The 10,594-nt window shown below is 42.1% G+C and overlaps 1 pseudogene; it reads left to right on the forward strand.

The window, feature by feature from the left end:
• The first annotated feature begins 342 nt into the window (after nt 1-342).
• The window catches only part of LOC115119591 (glycine receptor subunit beta-like), a 66,967-nt pseudogene continuing 56,715 nt past the window's right edge, over nt 343-10,594 (forward strand).

The raw sequence follows: 10,594 nt of genomic DNA on the forward strand, positions 1-10,594 counted from the left end.
CTCTCTCACTCACTCTCCCTGCTTCTCTCTCACTCTCTCTCCCTGACTCTCTCTCACTCTCTCTCCCTGAATCTCTCCCTGCCTCTCTCTCACTCTCTCTCCCTGACTCTCTCTCACTCTCTCTCCCTGCCTCTCTCACACACCCTCACTCTTACACACACTCTCTCTCCATCGTTTTCACAAACTCCCTCACTTTCTCTTACTCACGTACGCTCCCTCCCTCCCTCCCTCCTACCCACCCTCTCTCCTCCCTCCCTACCTCCCTCTCTCCCTCCCTCTCTCCCTCCCTCCCCGTCTTACCCACCCTCTCTCCTCCCTACCTCCCTCCCTCTCTCCCTCCCTCCCTCCCCCTCCTACCCACCCTCTCTCGTCCCTACCTCCCTCCCTCCCTCCGTCTCTCTCTCTCTCCCTCCCTCCCTCCCTCCCCCTCCTACCCACCCTCTCTCGTCCCTACCTCCCTCCCTCCGTCTCTCTTCTGACAGATATATCGTCATTGTGCGGGCAGGCGGAAGGAGCTGGGTTGAACTTGAGAACGGCTCACGAGAGGAGACGGAGGAAAGGACATGATGCTGCTGCAGTAACCGACATCGTTGTTAAATCATCGCAGCAACCAGCGTAGCAACCAGCGTAGCAACCAGAGTGTCAAGGTAAGATCAACAGCTCTCTCTCTTCATTCTGCAGTAACTCTCATTATGACATTCCATCTCTCCCTCTTTCCCTCTCTCTTTCAATCTCTCCTCTTTACCTCCATCTCTCCTCTCTCTCTGCCTCTCCATCTCTCCCTCTTTCTCTTTCTCCATCTCTCCTCTCTCTCTGCCTCTCCATCTCTCCCTCTTTCTCCATCTCTCCTCTCTCTCTGCCTCTCCATCTCTGCCTCTTTCTCTCTCTCTGCCTCTCCATCTCTGCCTCTTTCTCTCTCTCTGTCATTCTCTCTCTTTTGGTGTCTGTCTGTCTGTCTGTCTGTCTGTCTGTCTGTCTGTCTGTCTGTCTGTCTGTCTGTCTGTCTGTCTGTCTGTCTGTCTGTCTGTCAGCTGTTGTATTGTGATGAGTCAGGACAATATGACTGAGAAAGGTTGGTAGACATAATCAGTATGTGTGTAATACCAGAATACTGTGTGTGTTAGACTGGTGCGTGTGTGTGTATTAGATGTTAGACTATTCTGTTGATATATAATGTGTATAATGTTAGACTATTCTGTTTATATATAATGTGTATTAGATGTTAGACTATTCTGTTGATATATAATGTGTATTAGATGTTAGACTATTCTGTTGATATATAATGTGTATTAGATGTTAGACTATTCTGTTGATATATAATGTGTATAATGTTAGACTATTCTGTTGATATATAATGTGTATAATGTTAGACTATTCTGTTGATATATAATGTGTATTAGATGTTAGACTATTCTGTTGATATATAATGTGTATAATGTTAGACTATTCTGTTGATATATAATGTGTATAATGTTAGACTATTCTGTTTATATATAATGTGTATTAGATTTTAGACTATTCTGTTTATATATGTGTACCCGCAAAACACCCGTCTCAACGTCAAAAGTAAAGACGCGACTCCAGGATACTGGCCTTCTAGGCAGAGTTGCGAAGAAAAATCCATTTCTCAGACTGGCCAATAAAAAGAAAAGATTAAGATGGACAAAAAATCTCTCCTCTCGCTCTGCCTCTCCATCTCTGTCTCTTTCTCCCTGAGTCGCCTCTTCACTGTTGACATTGAGACTGGTGTTTTGTGGGTAGTATTTAATGAAGCTGCCAGACATTTCTAAGTGACCCCAAACTTTTGAACAGTAGTGTATACTAATACAATTGGTCAGAGGAAGACATTTTTGTTTAACAAATATGACATTTTCTGAAAAAAAAGAGTGGCCAAAATTGGCACCCCTGTTTTCAATACCTCAATACCTTACGAGGACAACGACACATAGTATTTTTCTAAAATGTTGTATGAGAATGGATAACACATTGAGAAGTATCTTTGACCATTCCTCCATACACTCTTAAAAACATGGTGCTAAGTACGACCTAAAAGGGTTCTTTGGCAGCCCCCATAGGAGAAGCCTTTGAAGAACCCTTTGTGAGTTCCATGTAGAACCCTTTTTGAGTTCCATGTAGAACCCTTTTTGAGTTCCATGTAGAACCCTTTTTGAGTTCCATGTAGAACCCTTTTTGAGTTCCATGTAGAACCCTTTTTGAGTTCCATGTAGAACCCTTTACCCAAAATGTGTGGTTTTATTTGAAGAGGGCAGTCCATAAGCACAGACAAAAGATCTGTAAAGATTCTGTATGGAGGAACGGTATAAGATCCCTCCCAATATGTTCGCCAAATCATAAAACATTGTAGAAAAAGGCTCAGTGCTGTTTTCATCTTAAGGTGGGGTATTGAAAGGTATTGAAAACAGCCAATCATTTTGACCGCTAACTTCTTGAGAGAAAAAAATTAGGATTACGTATTAAACCAAATCTCTGTCTGAACAATTGTATTTGTATAAAATAATTGTAAAACATTTTTTTGCATACAATGTAGCTCAGTATTTGTTTTATTTATTTTATACAGTATTTTTGCTCATATTTATCAAGGGTTTAATAATGTTGAACCCCACTGTATATCTAAATGTTTATCTCTCCAACAGAATGGAGCTGATGACAGTTACCCTCCTACTAACTCTAGCCCAGTCTACAGAGACTGTATATCTAAATGTTTATCTCTCCAACAGAATGGAGCTGATGACAGTTACCCTCCTACTAACTCTAGCCCAGTCTGCTGTATATCTAAATGTTTATCTCTCCAACAGAATGGAGCTGATGACAGTTACCCTCCTACTAACTCTAGCCCAGTCTACAGAGACTGTATATCTAAATGTTTATCTCTCCAACAGAATGGAGCTGATGACAGTTACCCTCCTACTAACTCTAGCCCAGTCTACAGAGACTGTATATCTAAATGTTTATCTCTCCAACAGAATGGAGCTGATGACAGTTACCCTCCTACTAACTCTAGCCCAGTCTACAGAGACTGTATATCTAAATGTTTATCTCTCCAACAGAATGGAGCTGATGACAGTTACCCTCCTACTAACTCTAGCCCAGTCTGCTGTATATCTAAATGTTTATCTCTCCAACAGAATGGAGCTGATGACAGTTACCCTCCTACTAACTCTAGCCCAGTCTACAGAGACTGTATATCTAAATGTTTATCTCTCCAACAGAATGGAGCTGATGACAGTTACCCTCCTACTAACTCTAGCCCAGTCTACAGAGACTGTATATCTAAATGTTTATCTCTCCAACAGAATGGAGCTGATGACAGTTACCCTCCTACTAACTCTAGCCCAGTCTACAGAGACTGTATATCTAAATGTTTATCTCTCCAACAGAATGGAGCTGATGACAGTTACCCTCCTACTAACTCTAGCCCAGTCTACAGAGACTGTATATCTAAATGTTTATCTCTCCAACAGAATGGAGCTGATGACAGTTACCCTCCTACTAACTCTAGCCCAGTCTACAGAGACTGTATATCTAAATGTTTATCTCTCCAACAGAATGGAGCTGATGACAGTTATACTCCTACTAACTCTAGCCCAGTCTGCAGAGAGTGGAGGAAAACCAGCTAAGAAAGTCAAGAAGGGAAAGCAAGTCATATGTCCTTCGTAAGTCAACAGGTGTAGTAGACCTCGCAGTGGTAGTAGTGGTATCAATACAACAGGTGTAGTAGACCTTACAGTGAAATACTGAATACAACAGGTGTAGTAGACCTTACAGTGAAATGCTGAATACAACAGGTGTAGTAGACCTCGCAGTGGTAGTAGTGGTATCAATACAACAGGTGTAGTAGACCTTACAGTGAAATACTGAATACAACAGGTGTAGTAGACCTTACAGTGAAATGCTGAATACAACAGGTGTAGTAGACCTCGCAGTGGTAGTAGTGGTATCAATACAACAGGTGTAGTAGACCTTACAGTGAAATACTGAATACAACAGGTGTAGTAGACCTCGCAGTGGTAGTAGTGGTATCAATACAACAGGTGTAGTAGACCTTACAGTGAAATGCTGAATACAACAGTTGTAGTAGACCTTACAGTGAAATGCTGAATACAACAGGTGTAGTAGACCTTACAGTGAAATGCTGAATACAACAGGTGTAGTAGACCTCACAGTGAAATGCTGAATACAACAGCTGTAGTAGACCTTACAGTGAAATGCTGAATACAACAGGTGTAGTAGACCTCACAGTGAAATGCTGAATACAACAGCTGTAGTAGACCTTACAGTGAAATGCTGAATACAACAGATGTAGTAGACCTTACAGTGAAATGCTGAATACAACAGGTGTAGTAGACCTCACAGTGAAATGCTGAATACAACAGCTGTAGTAGACCTCACAGTGAAATGCTGAATACAACAGCTGTAGTAGACCTTACAGTGAAATGCTGAATACAACAGGTGTAGTAGACCTTACAGTGAAATGCTGAATACAACAGGTGTAGTAGACCTCACAGTGAAATGCTGAATACAACAGGTGTAGTAGACCTCACAGTGAAATGCTGAATACAACAGCTGTAGTAGACCTTACAGTGAAATGCTGAATACAACAGGTGTAGTAGACCTTACAGTGAAATGCTGAATACAACAGGTGTAGTAGACCTTACAGTGAAATGCTGAATACAACAGGTGTAGTAGACCTTACAGTGAAATGCTGAATACAACAGGTGTAGTAGACCTTACAGTGAAATGCTGAATACAACAGGTGTAGTAGACCTTACAGTGAAATGCTGAATACAACAGGTGTAGTAGACCTTACAGTGAAATGCTTACTTACAGGCTCTAACCCAATAGTGTGAAAAAAGTGTGTGTGTGTGTGTGTGTGTGTGTGTGTGTGTGTGTGTGTGTGTGTGTGTGTGTGTGTGTGTGTGTGTGTGTGAGTGTGTGTGAGTGACGAAACCGGTCAGCATGCTCTCGATGTTGCAGCTGAAGAACCTTTTGAGGATCTCAGGACCCATGCCAAATCTTTTTAGTCTCCTGATGGGGTAAAGGCTTTGTCGTGCCCTCTTCACGACTGTCTTGGTGTGTTTGGAAAATTCTAGTTTGTTGTTGATGTGGACACCAAGGAACTTGAAGCTCTCAACCTGCTCCACTACAGCCCTGTCGATGAGAATGGGGGCGTGCTCGGTCCTCCTTTTCCTGTAGTCCACAATCATCTCCTTAGTCTTGGTTACGTTGAGGGATAGGTTGTTATTCTTGCACCACCCGGCCAGGTCTCTGACCTCCTCCCTATAGACTGTCTCGTCGTTGTCGGTGATCAGGCCTACCACTGTTGTGTCGTCTGCAAACTTAATGATGGTGTTGGAGTCGTGCCTGGCCATGCAGTTGTGGGTGAACAGGGAATACAGGAGGGGACTGAGCATGCACCCCTGGGGAGCTCCAGTGTTGAGGATCAGTGTGGCAGATGTTTTGCTACCTACCCTTACCACCTGGGGGCGGCCCATCAGGAAATCCAGGATCCAGTTGCAGAGGGAGTTGTTTAGTCCCAGGTTCCTTAGCTTAGTGATGAGCTTTGAGGGTACTATGGTGTTGAACGCTGAGCTGTAGTCAATGAATAGCATTCTCACATAGGTGTTCCTTTTGTCCAGCTGGGAAAGGGCAGTGTGGAGTGCAATAGAGATTGCATTATCTGTGGATCTGTTTGGACGGTATGCAAATTTGAGTGGGTCTAAGGTTTTTGGGATAATGGTGTTGATGTGAGCCATTACCAGCCTTTCAAAGCACTTAATGCCTACTGATGTGAGTGCTACGGGTCTGTTGTCATTTAGGCAGGCTGCCTTTGTGTTCTTGGGCAGAAGGACTGTGGTGGTCTGCTTGAAACATGTTGGTATTACAGACTCAGTCAGGGACATGTTGAAAATGTCAGTGAAGACAACTGCCAGTGGGTCAGCACATGCCCGGAGCACACATCCTGGTAATCCATCTGGCCCCGCAGCCTTGTGTATGTTGACCTGTTTAAAGGTCTTACTCACGTCGGCTACGGAGAGCATGATAACACAGTCGTTCGGAACAGCTGTTGCTCTCAATCATGCCTCAGTGTTGCTTGACTCGAAGTGAGCATAGAAGTGATTTAGCTCGTCTGGTAGGCTCGTGTCACTGGGCAGCTCGCGGCTGTGCTTCCCTTTGTAGTCTGTAATAGTTGACAAGCCCTGCCACATCCGACGGGCTTCGGAGCTGGTGTAGTATAATTCAGTCTTAGCCCTGTATTAACACTTTGCCTGTTTGATGGTTCGTCGCAGGGCATAGCGGGATGTCTTGTAAGTTTCCGGTTAGAGTCCCGCACATTGAAAGCGGCAGCTCTACCCTTTAGCTCCGTGTGAATGTTGCCTGTAATCCATGGCTTCTGGTTGGGGTATGTACGTACAGTCACTGTGGGGATGTTACCTGTAATCCATGGCTTCTGGTTGGGGTATGTACGTACAGTCACTGTGGGGACGACGTCCTCGATGCACTTATTGATAAAGCCAGTGACTGATGTGGTGTACTCCTCAATGCCATCGGAAGAATCCCGGAACATGTTCCAGTCTGTGCTAGCAAAACAGTCCTGTAGTTTAGCATCTGCTTCATCTGACCACTTTTTTATAGACCGAGTCACTGGTGCTTCCTGCTTTAATTTTTGCGTGTAAGCAGGAATCAGGAGGATAGAGTTGTGGTCGGATTTACCAAGTGGAAGGCGAGGGAGAGCTTTGTACGCGTCTCTGTGTGTGGAGTAAAGGTGATCTAGACTTTTTGTTCCCTCTGGTTGCACATTTAACATGTTGATAGAGATTTGGTAGAACTGATTTAAGTTTCCCTGCATTAAAGTCTCCGGCCACTAGGAGTGCCGCCTCTGGGTGAGTGGTTTCCTGTTTGCTTATATCTTTATACAGCTGACTGAGTGCGGTCTTATAAACAGCCACGAAAAGTATAGCTGAGAACTCTCTAGGCAAGTACTGTGGCCTGCAATTTATCACAATATACTCTACTTCAGGTGATCAAAATCTAGAGACTTCCTTAGGTTTCATGCACCCGCTGTTGTGAACAAATATGCACAGACAGCCCCTCCCTCGTCTTACCGTAGTGTGCTGTTCTATCCTGCCGGTGCAGCGTATATCCCGCTAGCTGAATATCCATTCAGCCACGATTACGTTTTTCAGCCACGACAGTTTTTGAGGTCCCGTTGGTAGAATATTCGTAATTGTACCTCGTCTAGTTTATTGTCCAATGATTGCACGTTGGCGAGTAATATTGACTGTAACGGCAGCTTTCCTACTCGCCTTCTGCGGGTCCTGACGAGGAATCCGGCTCTTCGTCCTCTGTACCTGCGTCGCTTCCTCTTGCGAATAACTGGGATGTCGGCCCTGCCGGGTGTTTGGAGAATATCATGTGAGTCTTGCTTGTTGTTGAAAAAATCTTTGTCTAATCCGAGGTGAGTGATCGCTGCCCTGATATACAGAAGCTCTTTGTCTAATCCGAGGTGAGTGATCGCTGTCCTGATATCCAGAAGCTCTTTGTCTAATCAGAGGTGAGTGATCGCTGTCCTGATATCCAGAAGCTCTTTGTCTAATCCGAGGTGAGTGATCGCTGCCCTGATATCCAGAAGCTCTTTGTCTAATCCGAGGTGAGTGATCGCTGTCCTGATATCCAGAAGCTCTTTGTCTAATCCGAGGTGAGTGATCGCTGCCCTGATATACAGAAGCTCTTTGTCTAATCCGAGGTGAGTGATCGCTGCCCTGATATCCAGAAGCTTGTTTGTGCCGTAAGATACGGTTGCAGAAATATTATGTACAAAATATGTTACAAATAACGTGAAAAAAACACATAATAGCACAATTAGTTGGGAGCCCATAAAACTGCTGCCATTTCTTCCTGCGCCATTTTAGTAGTAGTAGTATCAGTAGTTTAATTAGTAGTAGCACTCGCAGTAGTAGTAAAAATAGTGGTGGTGTTAGAAGTACTAGTAGTAATGGTAATAGTATTAGTAGTAGTAGTAGTAGTAGTAGAGGTTGTAGTAGTAGTAGAGGTTGTAGTAGTAGTAGTAGTAGTAGTAGTAGTAGTAGTAGTATAGAGGTTGTTGTAGTAGTAGTAGTAGAGGTTGTAGTAGTAGTAGCAGAGGTTGTAGTAGTAGTAGCAGAGGTTGTAGTAGTAGTAGCAGTAGCAGGAGTAGTAGCAGTGGTAGTAGTAGCAGCAGTAGTAGTAGCAGTAGTAGTAGTAGTAGTAGTAGTAGTAGCAGTAGTAGCAGTAGCAGTAGTAGTAGTAGTATTAGTAGTAGTAGTAGTAGTATAGTATTAGTAGTTCTAGTAGTAGCAGTAACAGTAGTAGTAGTAACAGTAGTAGTAGTAGTAGTAGTAGTAGTAACAGTAGTAGTAGTATTCGTCCTAGTAGTATTAGTAGTAGTAGTAGTAGTAACAGTAGTAGTAGTATTAGTAGTTCTAGTAGTAGCCGTAGTAGTAGTAACAGTAGTAGTAGTAACAGTAGCAGTAGTAGTAGTAACAGTAGTAGTAGTAACAGTAGCAGTAGTAGTAGTAGTAGTAGTAGTAACAGTAGTAGTAGTAGCAGTAGTAGTAGTAGTAGTAACAGTAGTAGTAGTATTAGTCCTAGTAGTAGCAGTAGTAGTAGTAGTAGTAGTAACAGTATTAGTAGTAGTAACAGTAGTAGTAGTAACAGTAGTAGTAGTATTAGTCCTAGCAGTAGTAGTAGTAACAGTAGTAGTAGTAACAGTAGTAGTAGTAGTAACAGTAGTAGTAGTAACAGTAGCAGTAGTAGTAGTAACAGTAGTAGTAGTAACAGTAGCAGTAGTAGTAGTAGTAGTAGTAACAGTAGTAGTAGTAACAGTAGTAGTAGTAGCAGTAGTAGTAGTAGTAGTAACAGTAGTAGTAGTATTAGTCCTAGTAGTAGCAGTAGTAGTAGTAGTAGTAGTAGTAACAGTAGTAGTAGTAACAATAGTAGTAGTATTAGTCCTAGTAGTAGTAGTAGTAACAGTAGTAGTAGTAACAGTAGCAGTACAGGTAGTAGTAACAGTAGTAGTAGTAACAGTAGTAGTAGTATTAGTCCTAGTAGTAGCAGTAGTAGTAGTAGTAGTAGTAGTAGCAGTAGTAGTAGCAGTAGTAGTAGTAGTAGTAGTAGCAGTAGTAGTAGTAGTAACAGTAGCAGTAGTAGTAGTATTAGTCCTAGTAGTAGTCCTAGTAGTAGCAGTAGTAGTAGTAGCAACAGTAGTAGTAGTAGCGGTAGTAGTAGTAGTAGTAACAGTAGTAGTAGTATTAGTCCTAGTAGTAGCAGTAGTAGTAGTAGTAGTAACAGTAGTAGTAGTAACAGTAGCAGTAGTAGTAGTAGTAACAGTAGTAGTAGTAGTAGTAGTAACAGTAGTAGTAGTATTAGTCCTAGTAGTAACAGTAGTAGTAGTAGTAACAGTAGCAGTAGTAGTAACAGTAGCAGTAGTAGTAATAGTAGTAGTAATAGTAGTAGTAGTAGTAGTAGTATTAGTCCTAGTAGTAGCAGTAGTAACAGTAGTAGTAGTAACAGTTGCAGTAGTAGTAATAGTAGTAGTAATAGTAGTAGTAGTAGTATTAGTCCTAGTAGTAGCAGTAGTAACAGTAGCAGTAGTAACAGTAGCAGTAGTAGCAGTAGTAACAGTAGTAGTAGTAACAGTAGCAGTAGTAGTAATAGTAGTAGTAATAGTAGTAGTAGTAGTATTAGTCCTAGTAGTAGCAGTAGTAACAGTAGCAGTAGTAACAGTAGCAGTAGTAGTAGTAGTAACAGTAGTAGTAGTAACAGTAGCAGTAGTAGTAGTATTAGTCCTAGTAGTAGTAGTAGTAGTAGCAGTAGTAGTAGTAGTAGTAGCAGTAGTAGCAGTAGTAGTAGTAGTAACAGTAGTAGTAGTAGTAGTAGTAGCAGTAGTAGTAGTAGTAGTAGTAGTAGTAGTAACAGTAGCAGTAGTAGTAGTAGTAACAGTAGCAGTAGTAGTAGTAGTAGTAGCAGTAGTAGTAGTAACAGTAGCAGTAGTATTAGTCCTAGTAGTAGCAGTAGTAGTAGTAGTAGTAGTAGTAGTAACAGTAGCCGTAGTAGTAGTAGTAGTAACAGTAGCAGTAGTAACAGTAGCAGTAGTAACAGTAGCAGTAGTAGTAGTAGTAACAGTAGTAGTAGTAGTAACAGTAGCAGTAGTATTAGTCCTAGTAGTAGCAGTAGTAGTAGTAGTAGTAGTAGTAACAGTAGCAGTAGTAGTAGTAGTAGTAGTAGTAGTAACAGTAGTAGTAGTAGTAGTAGCAGTAGTAGTAGTAGTAGTAGTAGTAACAGTAGCAGTAGTAGTAGTAGTAACAGTAGCAGTAGTAGTAGTAGTAACAGTAGTAGTAGTATTAGTCCTAGTAGTAGCAGTAGTAGTAGTAGTAGTAGTAACAGTAGTAGTAGTAACAGTAGTAGTAGTATTAGTCCTAGTAGTAGTAGTAGTAACAGTAGTAGTAGTAACAGTAGCAGTAGTAGTAGTAGTAACAGTAGTAGTAGTATTAGTCCTAGTAGTAGCAGTAGTAGTAGTAGTAGTAGTAACAGTAGT

Source organism: Oncorhynchus nerka, linkage group LG18, assembly GCF_034236695.1.
Source record: "Oncorhynchus nerka isolate Pitt River linkage group LG18, Oner_Uvic_2.0, whole genome shotgun sequence".
Classification (NCBI taxonomy): domain Eukaryota; kingdom Metazoa; phylum Chordata; class Actinopteri; order Salmoniformes; family Salmonidae; genus Oncorhynchus; species Oncorhynchus nerka.